The 13,252-nt window shown below is 40.5% G+C and overlaps 1 protein-coding gene across 2 annotated transcripts in view; it reads right to left on the bottom strand.

The window, feature by feature from the left end:
• The window catches only part of sh3bp4a (SH3-domain binding protein 4a), a 45,867-nt gene that overhangs the window by 19,264 nt on the left and 13,351 nt on the right, over positions 1–13,252 (bottom strand). The gene's annotated exons all lie outside the window — the stretch shown is intronic.

Here is a 13,252-nt window from a genome sequence, read left to right as displayed (position 1 = left end):
GTGGACGCCAGGTCCTAGGAGGTTAAACTTCTTTACCTCCTCCATCTTTCCTAATGCAGATTACAGGCCTGCCATAAGATTAATTAACCTGAATCACCTACAATGTTCAGGTCAGTCTTTTCAAACCAAACTGAGATGTTAATTTATTTTCTCTCTAACACCTGCCTGATGAGTACTTTGGCCTTTCACTGTGACGTCCTCCATCTGCTGACTCAGGCTTCACGCAGGTCTCAGCCTAAATATAGTGTCGGTCAGGCCAGGCTATCCAAACATGTCAGGTGCTGTCTAGAAATGGCATGATGTGTTTGAATGCAAGGCTGGAGCTCCTACAAATGTAGGAGAGGTGTGTTATTTTAAGCCAGAAAGGATTAAAGCAGGAAGGACCTGGTGGTTCATGAGATCATAAGAAAACTGGGAAACCAGTGAGTGCAACAGGCATCTTAAAAGGAATTAGGCAGTCCTGGATTTTTTTGGTTTCTGGAAAGAGATAATAGTCATCCAACTCTCAGATATGTACCACATGCTCAGTGTGCACCAGATGGAGGTGAGGGGTCAGTGTCTTGCTCAAGGACACTGTCAGCTGTTGTTTCAGCACCAGCTGGAGTCATTTACATTTCACTACCTTCTCTATTTTGTCTTTGGGGACATTTTTTGTTTTCTGGACTTAATTCTACTAAATAATGCTGCTTTGTATTTTTATTTTATCGCTAATAAAAATGCCTATAATAAAGAAAAATATCAGTTTTAATGTACTACTTTGACTGATACAGCTATGTCAGTTAATAAAAACAACTAAAATCATAAAAGCAGGAAGGAAGTCATACAGTATTTAAAGAGCCTACCTTGTATGACGTTTACAAACTAAAATATGCACAATACCAATATTAAGTTTAAACATTTTGGTAAAATTACATCTGAGGAATTGTACCATTTCATGGTACTGATAACATAAAAATTAGAGGACCACGACTGGATCCTTGAGGAACTCCACTACTGATAGCAAAACAGCAGCAAAGTCTACAAAGCTACAAAATAACTGATGCATCATTCCTTCATCCAATTCCAATGTCGAGCTTGGTTTTTCCAGCTTATTAACTAACAACGTGTTTATGAACCAAAAATAGAAAACGTTCTGCTCCACGAGTGACTGAAGCACTGAAACTGTAGGAGATAGTAGCGGGCTGCAGGAAGACCCCGGAGCAGACGGACAGACGGAGCTGACAGCTGACCGAGCGGCTGTCAGATAAATGAGCTCCACTTCCAAAAGCTTTGACAGGAGAGCGGCAGGGAAAGAGGGGGTGAGCACGAGCAGGGCGGATGATAATACTGACAGGTAGCAAAGAGAGCCAGACAGAGAAAATGAATACAAGGCAGGCAGATGAGAACAGAAATACAAACAGAAAAAGCTGAAGGACAACAGTATCTCAGACAGATGAGCAAACAGACAAATGTTGTTTTTTGCCCAATTTTGTCATTTTTATCATAAAATGACATTAAATTTAATAAACATTCAGCCAAAACCATTAAATGTCCTCATATTAAAAGAGCAAAAGCAGCTTTTGCCAACACAAAGATTACTTTATGATCAATAGTGAGCTTTACCCTGAATAGAAGGTTAGGTTTAATTTTTAAATGTGAACTGAGAAATTAGTTTCTGTTTAAAACACAAAAATTAAAACTGAACTGATAAACTTGTTTCATGACATTTCTCAATATTTTATATATTTTAATTTATCACTTTGGTCATATAATCCCAGTATGTCAAAGTGGCTGGCCTAACTCTTATCAACATTACAGATGAGGCCCCCTGGGCATCATACTTTAAATCAATGAGTAATTTTTTATATACAGGGCTGATGTGATTAAGAGGTTTCAAATTAACCCAAATCACAATCTTTTCTTAAAGTTAGGTGAACAGCTCTTGGTGCCAAACCTGAAAGTAAAACAAGAAGCTCCTAACCGAGACATGAACTGAGGTATCCTAACTTACAAAGTTCACTTGGTCTACTACATACAGTACCAACCCTTCAACCTATTAATGTGGGCTCAAAAAGAAAAAAAGAGACCATTATATCGTAAGATCTAACACTGACAAAGCACACCTTGTGTGAGAGATAAAATGGCAAATTAAAACAAATGAAATACCAGCAATTGCTATCACCTGGCAACTTGCCAGGGGATGAATGACCAATCCCTGGGATTGTGCCACTGAGTCCTAAAGCTTGGCTACCTCTGCGTAGTTCTCAAGAAACCCTGTGGGTGTTAAGAGGTTGAAGAAGAAGCCTCTAGCTGATTCCCCAACAGGAATTAAAGTTACTTTATTAGACTCATCAAGAACTTGGATCTTTTCTCTTTGCAGGGTCCTTAGCACAAACTGGCCAGGATTTATTTGGAAAAAAACACTCTTTGTTTGTGTGGAGGTGAGGTTCTTAGCTGCAGAGGATCTAATGTTTCTCAAACACATTTCTCTTTTGAGGTCCAACAAACCTGCTGCAGCCTGTTCTGGTTAATCAGTCTGTTCAAATATTCATCGCTTAATTAACATGCTGATTTTTACTGGCTGTCACAGGGGAAGGAAGAGACTGTGCATGTATGAAGAAGCCTAATTTTTCTGAGCTGTGGTGCCATTGCTCTTTAGTTTAATGGCCTTGGTTTCAGTTCGGAGGATTGATTACGTCCCCTTCTGGAGTGATTCTCCCCGCCTCCATGCACGGATCTATTATTAAAAGACGGCCTCCTGGCCTTTGAGCTACTCTGCCCTGCTGACAAGAATAAGGGGCGGCTTTCTCATATCGTCCTTTGCCTTTGCAACTCGATACAGGGCGTTAAAAAGATCTGCCGGGTTGGTGTCAGGTGCTCCCAAGCCCTCCAGCTCCATCCTGATCAATGCCTGTGCTCGCATTTCACATGGGAACACCTGTCGGCCAGTGGAGGAGAGGGCTGCTGTAAATCCTGAACCAAGAGTGCTTATTCTGCAGGAATATTCTCCCTTTTTAGGGAGCTGGGAAATTAGAGCAGAAATCTCTGACTTTCTTAAAGACAAAAAGTTCTAGTGTTTTTTTGCCATATTCCCCCCTTTTAGTTTGCAGCTTGTTGCTTCTCTGGTGTAATTTTCTCCCTGTCTTGCATTAAACTGATTACTTGAACACATGTGCGGTCATGCTGGAGACTAAAGACGGCAAGATTAGCGGGGCTTTGTTTGTGCAGCTATTGTTCAATGAAAACTGTCTAAGATAATAAAAAGATTTGGATATATTTTAAGCGATTACATAAGCAGTTCAGCTTTAAGTATTGCAGAGCAGGAACTCAAGAGAAAGCTGCAGACAGCGGGATATTTGCAGAGCAGTAGCAGGAGGCTCTTACTGCAGTTTGTGCACATCATCAAAAGATTTTTACTGTGATTGTGTCATACAGGAAAAAAAATCCAGCTGTGCCAGCACGCCTGAAACTGCTTATGTCTTGCCTTGGTGCAAATGTGCCCCTGTGACTGAGAAGTGCATTATGATGCGTTTATTTGGCAACATACCCTGGACACAGCAGTTGGAGAAAAAAAAAAAGGGGGGGGGAAACTGCCACTTTGGCCATTTTTTTATTCCCCTGAAGAGGAAACCTCGGCTTGAACTTCATCACTGAACCTTCTACGTTCACACAATGCCATAGAGAAATGAAAAGTTGTTCCAGTGCACATGGCTAAAATGATAAACTGCGCAGCGGTCTGAGCAATTTAACGCAAAGGGAGTTTGGGGGATAGTTCATAAACTACTACTTTTTTCTGTTCCTCCTTTTATATTTTGCCCCCCTCACTCTTTCTTTCTTGTTTCGACCTCCTGCTGCATCTCAGACCTCCTGTAATGACTGCTGCTGTGGAGAAAAAGCAACAGAAATAAGAGCGAAAAGGGAAAAAAAATCCTGAGAAATCTTTTCAACTCTGCTGCTGTGTGGGCTCACAAAGAAAATAAAGAGAGTGAGGGAGCCAGGAAGAGAAATAAGTAGTAATAGATCCAAAAAAATGGATTAAAAGAAAATGTTGGTGGAACAATTATGGCACCTTAATTAGGAGTGAGAGGAGAATTATGGGAGCTAAGCACACGCTCTTTCTTTGAACAATCTTGTGACTTAATTTAAAAGATAATTCCAGCCAGTGTGACATTAAACATTGCTTAGCAAATTCTCATCTTGAATTTCTGCATTTTGATTTTTGAAACCAGGCATGATGAGTCACAAACTGAAGAAAAGCTACATGCCTAATAGTCAGTCACTAGGTATTCACCTTAAAAGGGAATATAATTTACAAAATGAACACTGTGTTTAATGGCATTAATTCAAATTAGCAACAGCCTGGAGTCTGTGATTTGGACTCCATGATTCAGTAGTTTTGTTTGGCACTTTGTTTTCAGACAAATAGATTTTTTAGTTTGTCTTTCACTTCCTGGTTAGGTTTGCATTTAGACTGAAGCCTATACAAGCTGTCACAGGATGAGAGGTGCTGTATGTGCCGCAACAGCCTTTCAATCTGGTTGAGGTCTGGACTTTGCCTGGGGCACTCTGATTATTTTCTTTTTCATTCATTTTGTTGTATATTTGGTGCTGTGCTTTGGATCATTATCCTGTTGCGTGACCCATTTTGGTCTGGGCATTCAGACACATGGCCTCGCATATGATCCTAGAATACTTTGGTATACAGAGGACTTCATAGTCTGACGCAAATCATGACCCCTCCACCACCGTGCTGACAGCTGGTATGAGGTGTTTGTGCTGATAAGCTGAGTTGGGTTTGTGTACTGTAGCCAAACATCTCCACTTTGTTTTCTGTCTGTACTTTGCAAACCTAAGCTGTGCTCCCATGTTCTTTTTACCAAGATGAACCTTTCTCCTTCCAAACAAGTCATACTTGTTCAGTCTTTTTCCTAAACAAGCTGTCGTGAACTTTAACATTTAACATGCTAACTGAGGTCTGTAGAGTCTAAGATGTAGCTCTTGTATTTTTGCACTTTCTCTGGGCACTGCACAGTCTGACGGTCTGCTGGGACGTCCATTCCTGGATGCTTCAGACCAGCAAACTGCCAAACCTTCTGCTTTCATAGAGGTGCTCACACTTAATCAAGTGCATTTGATTAGCAGCACCTGGCTGCTGCTTATGTTTAATTTTATAAAAGGACTTGGAATACCTGTGTGCTATAATTTGCCAGGCTGGCTCTTTAAAGGTTAAGCTAAAAGCCTCACCACTTATCTACTGACAGACACGAGAGGCATCAATCAGTGAAGCAGAAAGCAGTCCCACTTGTTTGTGCAAGCTGTTGCAGCCTATAGTTACATTTCAAAGTCAAGCAAGCTTTAGGGTATGTAAAACGTGCACCAGTATTGTCACCTTTACACGAGTTAGAACTTTTAATAAACATTTGATGTCGAGGAGAATCTTCTTTTTTACGCTGAAATATAACCCTAACCGCAATGCTTTTGATGCCTAACCAACCACAGAGTAAAAAGATGTACTTTTTTCCAAACTGTCAGGTGTTTTTTTGAGCCTCCACTACCCCTCGTACCAGCTACGTGGAGTGTTTTTCTTTTTCAGTTATAAAGAGGAATCATGTTAATGTGACATTTCAGAAGGGTTATTTCAAATGCTATTATCAAAAATCAGATCATTTGGAACTTTAAATTTACTTGTTCCACTTAAGGAACCTGTTCTTACCAACTCATGTCTAAAATTCTTCTTCTTCACTTTATCAGCTCTCACACTGTTCCCTCAAAGGATAATTTCCATCCTCCTCTCTTATAACAGAAACCACAGGGCAGCACAATGAACCAATGACATCCCATCAAGATGTAGATACTTACTTCCAGAGTTTGTACCCATCATCGATCATCAATCTTTAACCCGTCTTTGTTCATCCTACTTTCCTCACACATCTGTCCAAGGAAGTCATTAACATACACAAGTGACCTTTAGTATGACCTAAATTTGATTATAGGAAACCCACAACATATTTAGTCATGTAATCCCTGTGTTGCTGGTTGTATCCTGATTCGGACACACCGATTACTGTGGATCTGGCATTCTTTCCTGCAGATCTCGTCCAGCTAAAGTAAAAGCCAGAGAAAACAATGAATGCCTTGTTTGTTAATCGAGGATTTTGAAGCCGCTGGTTCTCATTCAGTGTTTTGTTGAGTAACAATTACATAAGACGAGCAATTTTTTCCTTTGAGGAGAAGATCTGGTAATTCAAGCCTCAGGTCTTTTGTTCCTGCAGCTTGATTAACACAATTCACCGCTCTCTGGGGAAAACCTTGCAGCAGGAATTTTTCAAAACAGGAGGCAATAAGGTCCAGATGAGTCTGGACATAAAGCCCAGAGATAGTTTTAAGGAGTCCATGAGCTGTGTTCAGGGTATGATGACAAATACACCATAAAACCTCATCAACTGAACAGACAAATTAGGCAAACAAATGGTGACAGCATCATAATACTCAGTCTCATTTGTCCAATAAAAAAAACCAATGCTATGAGGCAAAACCATAAAAGATGTAAATTTAGTACCAAAGTCAAACGCCTTTGTTCTGGAAGATAAAAGATAATGACTAGCGGTATAATGCACATAAAAAATTAAGCACCACTTCAGGCAGCTGGTTAAATACTGAAATATCTACTCATTGAGCCATCTTGTTGTGCAGCCAAACCTTATCCAAACCCACAGAAGCTATGATTACCTGAAGTCCAAAACAAGAAAAGACATTTTGGATATTGGAAATCTGTCCATTCATTGATATATATATAAAAACCTGCCTGCCAAGAAAGATTCAAACTTCCAGGTTATCTTCCATATTGTGTAGCCCACCTAATGTTTTCCTCACTGGAATCACTGATGGCAATAGAAGCAGAAATCACCAGGCACACCACAATACAATACTATCGCAATATTTCACCCACGATACGATATTACTGTAGTTTTTAGCATTTTGTGATATGATGAGTACTGCAATAACATATATTTTGACTTCATCACCTTTTATCATCTGTAAATTTTTAAACTTTCAAAGTTGTATTCACTCAGATAAAGTATCTCTTTGGTTATTTATTTGATGAAAGATGAGGGTGTCAAGCATACCAACACCGGCACTAAGACGATCTGCAGTTTCTATGCTTGGACTGAGATCAGACTCGTGTTTTTCAACGCTACCATCATCCAAATGCAGAGTTAGTCAACAACATGTTTTGGTTTAAGCGAGAGGAGAAGAAAAAAACTCTTTGATACATAAACACAAATTATTTGAAGCATGTAAACGAGGAATATTTACTATCATTTTGGATCTGTGAGATGGGTTTTCTGTTTCTCTGCCACATAAACCTAATTTATCCTGGTTTTCACAGTTCATCACCAGCTGCTGCAACTGCCGCCAGCTGTTTTCAGCAATACTTAACCTCATATTAACATCAACCAGCTCCCTGTGAATTATCAAACTATAAAGAAGCCCATGCTTTAAATCCACTGTGGAGGGCAAAAAGAGGCAGTAAAATTTACAGAGAGGAAAATTGAAACTTAAAGACTTTAACCTCTTCTAGTGAGGAACACAAAAAGTTACAGTCAAAATTTAAATATCAGACTGACCTAGAGTATGAATGAGTACTTAAAAGGTATAAATGTTCTTTAAATTTCTTTGCACCATCATAAACTCTCTTAGGCAGCTTTCTTGTCACGTCTTTAAGTCGTCTTCAGGAATAGTTCTGCAGGCTTCTTGACGGGCATTCAGAGCTCTTCTTTGGATGTTTCTGCCTTTTGTTCTGTTCAAGATGACCCAACACTGCTTCAATAATGTTGAGGTCCGGGCTCAGGGAGGCCGATCCATGACTGATAGTGCTCCACTGTGTGTTTTTCTATCCAGGTATGATTTTACTGCATTGGCAGTGTGTTTGGGATCACTGTTTTTAGATCCTCACCTCCTCTGTACATATTGAAGATGATCTGTACCAAAAACATCAAATGTTTATTCATCATTCCATCAGACCTGTTGCCACAGATTTTCACTCCAGTTCTTGTGTAATTTGGGATACCTCAGCTCCCCCCTGTTTGCCTTGTTTAGTAACAGCTACTTGGGAAACGTGAAAATTGTGCTTTTGTGACAGGCTGCTATTGACAAAGTGCCTAAAGATACAATTTTAAAAAAGGTTCTTTGCCAAGTTGTCTTTTATGTGTAAACACAACACTATGTCACCCCTGTCATATTTTTTTTAAATTGTTAAGTGGCTTAAACAAACAATGTGCAAGTACAACGACTGGACTGGAAATTAGTGAAAAAGTAACCAATGTCCCCAAAAAACCTTGAAACACCTTCAGAAAGCCAGAAACTATTGCTCAAGACAATAGCTCAAGGCTGGCTCAATACTTTTGCACGGTAGTGTATTATTTAAATCTTTAAATATGTTTTTAAAGTGAGCTTTTAGGCCTGAGACACAGGCTAGTTTTATGAGATTTCAGTTTTCAAAGAGACTTTAAGTGTAATTCAGTTCAAAGAGCTTAGCAATCAGACATTTTTAGGTTGTTGTTGGTCAAAACAGGTCAAAGGCTGTTTTTCTGCAGCAGCATTCAGCTAGATCACACAGAAAAAACAAAACAACCCTTATAATACATCAGTCTAACTCTGTAAACCATGTGGACAAATCTTTCTATTGAGGTCAGCGGGACACATTTCTAACTGTCCTTGGTGATGAAAGGAAATTGCTGGACTTCAGTGACAGACGTGCGTGTATTTGTTTCATTTTTCTGCGAAGATTTAAAAAAAAAAAAAAAGTTTAGTGGAGTCAAGGATGAAGTCTGGCTCAGAGATAAGAAAGCCAAGACACACTTTGTCCACACAGCAAACTGGAAAGCTTCAACAGGGGTAGAGCTGGGCGATAGAACGATAACGATATGTATCGCGATATAACCTTTTCTCGATAGAAAAATTAAACTATCGCGATAGACCTCGCCGCTCTTGTCCTCTTAAAAAAAACCAAACCAAAAAAAAAAAAAACCAGCCAATCCAAATTACGTAGCGCAGAGCCGAGCCAATCACAGCTGCAGCTTCACGTCACGTGACTTGTTACGTACAGCACAAGTGCCAAGCCGCACATGTGTATTTGTTTGGGAAGCAGCCAGCCACCGTACCACCCGGGTAATGGAGGAAATGAGTGTGAGAAAAATCAACCGAGTGTGACCGAAGAGAAAACAGATGATGGTTCCAATGCCGGAGAGATTGTCGAACGGAAGAGCCATAGAAGTTCCGTAGTGTGAAGGTATTTCGGCTATTTCAAGTCTGACAAAAAACAGAGTAGCGTGCACTGTAAATTGTGCCGAAAGCAAGTCTGGAAATACAATAAACTGGTGCATGCGTCACACTGTGCGCCACGTTATTGTTTCGGTGAAATGAATTTCTACAATACTGTTACTGTTAATTCTACTCTCTGCAGTGTTTAAATGCTTACATATACACACAGTTACTGTCCGTCCACACATACGACTCGGTTCTGCTTCTATGCCCCAGCTTTGTTTACTTTTTCCCACCGAGGCTTCTAGACTTCTGATTGGCCAACATTTCTTCACGGTTAGGAATCTAGCGCCACCTGCTGCTTTGGCATGTTCATAGCAGCGTTTTCCTTCATTTCTGCCTTTATGTGTGGACGGGATTATTTTTTAAAACGAAAACGGAAAATCTCAGTTTTCAAAAATACCCGTGTACGTGTGGACGTAGCCTCAGTCTCTGACTGGAAGCGCTAATTCGTCATTCGGCTTTTGTCAGACTAAAGTAACTGTTAAAACTGTTTGAAAAGCTCAGCTATACAACAAGGAGAGATTGAGAATTTCCTTTTAGTTCTCAGTTTATTTGATATTGACAAAAGTTAGTAAATTTTGTCTGTTCTTCTGTAAAACAAACTAAGATTTATTTTTAGAATTAATATTTTGTTTCTAAGTGGAATTGACAATTTAGTCTGTGGGGCGATCGTGGCTCAAGAGTTGGGAGTTCGCCTTGTAATCGGAAGGTTGCCGGTTTGAGCCCCGGCTTGGACAGTCTCGGTCGTTGTGTCCTTGGGCAAGACACTTCACCCGTTGCCTACTGGTGGTGGTCAGAGGGCCCGGTGGCGCCAGTGTCCGGCAGCCTCGCCTCTGTCAGTGTGCCCCAGGGTGGCTGTGGCTACAATGTAGCTTGCCATCACCAGTGTGTGAATGGGTGGATGACTGGATATGTAAAGCGCTTTGGGGTCCTTAGGGACTAGTAAAGCGCTATATAAATACAGGCCATTTACCATTTGTTTGTTTTATTTTGAAACTTAAACGCTTTAGCGGCTGCCTTTTGTGTAGTTTGCAATATTTGCCTTTATTTATCTGAAAAAGTCTCATGTTCCTTAAGTACATCTACCCTGTTGAACTTATTATGGGAAATAAATATTTAAATAAAAACAAGCTGCTGATTATTTCACATTTTACTTGTGAGCAACGGCACATTTAAATCTTACAAATATAGTTATTTGGCTTATATCGTGATAGATATCGTTATCGCCTGAAATGAAAAAAAAAAACATATCGTGATATGAAAAAATCTTATATCGCCCAGCTCTAAACAGGGGCTGAAGGTATTCACCAGAATAAAAGCCTTTTATGAAACATAAAAGAGCGCTCCTCCTCTGCAGGATGGCTGATTATGGGGCTGATGATATGACTTACAGCCATACAGCTACAATCAAGTTACCCTGGAAAAAAAACCCAAAACAAAACAGTGAGTGAGAATGCATCAGGAGAAAATGAGCAACAGCTACACTTCTAAATCCCATTTAGGAAGGCGTTTCACCTCAACCTGCTCCGGCGGCCGTGACCTGCAGTCGCACCGAGCTGTAGCAACAGCGCGTGCACGCTTCATCAACTCTGCTCAGATAAGCAGCAGTCGCAGAAGTACTTTCAGAATAATGCCGTTTGGTGATGGAAATGTCTCAGGACTACTTTTGCTTCCCCCAGGGTGCCAGCAATGTTGGAGAAGAAAAACACATCAAGGCCGCCCTGCATGTGCGTCACAGAGCCATTCCTACCCCAAACTGCAGATGTTAAGGTTCATTTCAGTGCTTTCCCTTTACAGGATTTTCTTCCTTATTTTCGCCTTCATTTTTCATGTGATGGCCGTTTCCACTGTGAGCCCACCTCAGGCTCTAAGATGAGTTGTTTACCATTCATGTGCGTGAGCACACACCCTCAAATCCTTCCAGTTCACACCAAGACTGTGTCACACTGTGGGCTACTACAGTAGTGCATAGACATAATGTTGATGGCTGTTCCAGCAAAGAAGCAATAAATCAAATGGCGACTTCTTCTGATTGGCTGAGAGACATGATTCTTTTTGCCACCACAGAGCAAACCTTTTTTTTTTTTTTTTGCCTGTCCCGTTTGGCTTACGGATTTACTTTACCAAATGGACCACCCCAGCCTTGCCGTAATGGTCTATTTGATTCACCTTTTATTGTTTATTTTATTTTATTTTCACTTATTAAATACGGGACAGACTTGACTGGGGAAAGAAAGGGGAGAAAGAAAGGGAAAGAAAAACAACGGGGAAGAGGGACGGGGAGCAAACCTAATGATGCAGCAATCAACTGACAGCCCTCTCACACTTTGTAATATGCCACATTTCAGAATAAAAGCCCATACTTATTGATATGTTAATGAAGTGCATGAATTGCTGAGCTTGAATATATTCTTCAATAGTCTATAACTGTTGGAGGATTAGAGGAATGGCACTCATTTCACGCCTTTATGTTATAGCTCTGATAACGGAAAATGTATCGATTGTGAACTTGCATTATTCCAAAGGGATTATGCAGCGAAGCGTCCATTTTTCCTCCAACTTAAATGTGAGAATTTGCTGCTTTTTTTTCAAGATGTCACCTTGAGCTCCAAAACTTGTCATCAGCATTATTACTATTTCTGAATACGTTTGTAGCTAAATGACTTTCCCATTGTGGACAAGACCTCATTCTCTAATAGACAGTGTAAGATTTTTGTTTTTTAAGCTCACCTTTTGTAGACAAAAAGGATGGAGTTTCACAACTGTTGAGTGCACAGTCCTGGAGAATGAGGCCATGGTACGTTGGTGAAAATGGGAGGCACTCAAGTTTAAATGTCTTGCACTCAAAGGCAGTGCCTGAGAAAAGAGCATTTTCAAACATTCCCTGCAAGTCTTTTTTTTTTTTTGGCCAAACAGAATACCTAGGCAGGTATTCAAGTGTCCAAAACTCCAAATTCATTAGCACTGTTGTTGCAGTTGGACATCCTGTTTTTGCTCTGCAGCCTCAGTAAACTTGAAGTAGCTGACTATGAACCAGTCGTCCATCTGCTGGAGGTTCCTCAAGATCTCCAGACCAACAAGGACCAACACTAGCAAGATAGTGAAACTGGATGTGAAACTGGATGACAGACTCACTGGAGAAGCAGCAGGATGAGGACTAGGGCTGCTCAATTAATCGAATTTTAATCACGATTACGATCTGGGCTTTCAACGATCATTAAAAATGACTGAGCCGATTATTAGCCCCTCCCTCGTGCTTTACTCTCACGCTGCTCCGTGTGGCAAATCGAGCGCACCTCTTTGCATTTCGAACACGTGTCACAACAATTAAGAGCAGCGGTCCCCAACCTTTTTTGCGCCACGGACCAGTTTATGCCCGACAATATTTTCATGCACCGGCCTTTAAGGTGTCGCGGATAAATGCAACAAAATAAAACTAGTACCGGTACCGAAAAAAATGAAATTTATTCATAACACACGTGAAAAGACCCAGGAAAACCGAGTTAACGATCAAAACGATAACAAAATAATGCTGAAAACCGATAAAAACCCTGAAAACTATACATTTCACACCTGAGCCTTAACTCTCGCGGCCCGGTACCAAACAACTCACGGACCGGTACTGGTCCGAGGCCCGGGGGTTGGGAACCGTTGATTAAGAGGACCCGAGGGAAGCTCGGAAAGCTAAGCAGAAGTTATTTGGAGAGGAGAGTGACTGCCGTTGTTGAAAAGAGAGGTAAAAAAACCTTCAGTGGTGTGGAAACATTATGGGTTGGGGGAGTCAGACGTGGATCAATTAGACATAGTGTGTAAGCTACAGTGTCGTAGCTGCACCACAGAGCAACACTGCAAAGTTCACTAAACATTAATGTTTACATTTTTCATTTCATTTATATTGCAAACATTTGCACTGTTATCGGTATTTGCACACTATTTTATATTATTT

This window comes from Aulonocara stuartgranti (assembly GCF_965226115.1).
Source record: "Aulonocara stuartgranti genome assembly, chromosome: 23".
NCBI classification, from domain to species: Eukaryota; Metazoa; Chordata; class Actinopteri; order Cichliformes; family Cichlidae; genus Aulonocara; species Aulonocara stuartgranti.
The sequence above is the reverse complement of the archived record's forward strand: the minus strand, read 5'-3'. Positions and strand labels throughout refer to the sequence as shown.